General features: G+C 31.1%; 1 pseudogene; it reads right to left on the reverse strand.

Annotated features, from left to right (window-relative positions):
- Positions 1-446: 446 nt before the first annotated feature.
- LOC111758522 (U4 spliceosomal RNA) lies at positions 447-572 on the reverse strand (annotated as a pseudogene).
- Positions 573-2,233: the final 1,661 nt, after the last annotated feature.

A 2,233-nucleotide genomic window follows, 5' to 3' on the forward strand; every position in this document is an offset into this window, starting at 1 on the left:
AGAAACTTAATTGGCTATTACCAGGTGCGAACCATAAAATAAAAATGTACTAACCAAAAAGGAAAAAAATGATAAATTGATCATCATTAGCCTGAAGAACTTCTTTCTGTTAATCAAAAACATTCTATGTTAAAGAGCAAAACAATGTCTCTTTCCTTTCCTCTCTCTCTCACATACACATATACATATGGATACCTATATACATACCTCTAAAAGTTTTAAAATTGAAAATAAACAATACATTCTTTTGTGGGGGCAGGGATCTAACTCACAACCTGTGCTTGCCAGGAAGATGCTTGTGCCGCTGAGCTAATCCCCCAGCCCATCAATATATTCTTTCAAACCAATTAGAAGGGAGACAAAACTAGTATTTTCAATGGCAAAAATTTGACCTTATGCTTCTCTAAATAGGTCATTAAGATACCATAACTGAAAAGGTAAACAGAAATAAAAATAACATACCCACCAAAAGAATGCTTTAGATTAAGAGCTTGTTAATTCTAAGCTTCAATTAACAACAATCAAGCCTCAGATAAACTTCACTGGCTATGATACTGCCACTGTCCAAAGTTGTTGATAATACTGTTAGTGAAGTTATAAGAAGCAACTGGCCCGTATCATGCATTGTTGAGCAGAGTATAAAGCAGTGTGTCTTCTTAGGCTAATTACCTAAATGGATATATGCACCTCAAAATTGTATTGTGCTTTATTAATATATGAACTATTATATATGGATCAAAATAAATATTCGTTAGAAGAGACAAGAAGTTAGACTTAAGTGTTACCTGATTCTTATTAACTATGGTAACTCCTTTACTGAGAACCCTGTACATACACCCTGCACTAAATACTCTTGGAAGTCCTTGACTCAATTTTATATTTAATTGATTATATTCATGGGCAGGGGCACTTCTGAGATCTACATTTCAAACTGTCTTGGCCAAGTTAACTGATTCTGTATGTGTAACTTGAGAATGTAGTGTCTTTGTGTCTTGTTCATTTGAGAAAGATAATTGATTTTTTTTTCCACTTTTAGGAGCTCTTGAGTAGGAAGGTTAATCCTTTTACTGATATAAAAGATAAACTCTTAAGTAATGATTTTATTTAAGTGGTAATAGTTAACATCATGAAGCATGATATTTATGATTTTGTATATATGTTTATTCAGAAAGTTTTGTTAATAATTTAGAAATTAACAAAACGATATGCTAGTAGTAGTGTATGTTGAAAAAAAAATGTTAGGGTTACTTTCCATTATTGATACATGTTTTTCTCCTAACTCGCATTCTTCATTTCACAGATTCTATTTTCCGTTGGGAGAGAAATTTAGTTTATAAGTTTCATTACATTTTTATATTAATTTTTTCACTAACTTGTAATTTGTGTTGAGTTATGATTCAATTTCTGCTACATTAATAAACTATTCCCATTGTTTAAAAAAATCCATGCTTTTTGCTTAATAAACTACAAATTTTCTAGAGCATTTGGTTTCCCTAGAGTTGAAAGCTAGATTAATTAATCTCAGTGTACATTCAGCTGGTAGGCTAGGGTACAGTACTATTAGGTGTTGTAACCTGATAGCTTATAAGAAAAAGAGCAGTACAAACATCGAAACAAAACAAAGCCAAAAAACAACAAAACTACATTTTTTCCTCTCATTACACCTTAAATCTTGTGGAAAAGAATGGTATTTCACAATATAAAAATCATATCTCTAGCCTTCTACAATAGCCTCTGCTTGTGTTGATCTTAAAGATGAGGTAGTGGGGAACCCTAGATCTAGTGAGGTGTGACAAGGAGACAGCTCATCTCTTCACAATCTGAATATATATATTTTCCAACAAGTAAGGCTTTGCACTATTATCACATGATTTTCAGCATGACTGATGACAAGGAGTATTAGCCAGTCACTAATTTCATTAGTAGTTTTCCTTTAATTTTCTGAATAATTGTATCGCAGTTTTTTGGAAGGTCATTATGGAGAAAAGGATTAATACTAACTCACACAAAGCACATTTTCAGATTTAATCAAAGATTGTCTTTATTTTTTAATTTTTTATTGAAAGATAAAAAATAAAGCAAACCAGAAAAAAAGAGTAGAACTAATATAGAATTTCAAAAAAGTTAATGCTAAGAAATCACTAGTTGATATATTCCATATTGTCATCTTAGAAATAGTTCAAGTCACAAAATTAAAGAGTAAAAAGTGAACAATCAAACAATGAGAGTGCTA

This window comes from Cavia porcellus, unplaced genomic scaffold, assembly GCF_034190915.1.
Source record: "Cavia porcellus strain 051 isolate PalLab524CR breed Dunkin Hartley unplaced genomic scaffold, mCavPor4.1 scaffold_6, whole genome shotgun sequence".
NCBI classification, from domain to species: domain Eukaryota; kingdom Metazoa; phylum Chordata; class Mammalia; order Rodentia; family Caviidae; genus Cavia; species Cavia porcellus.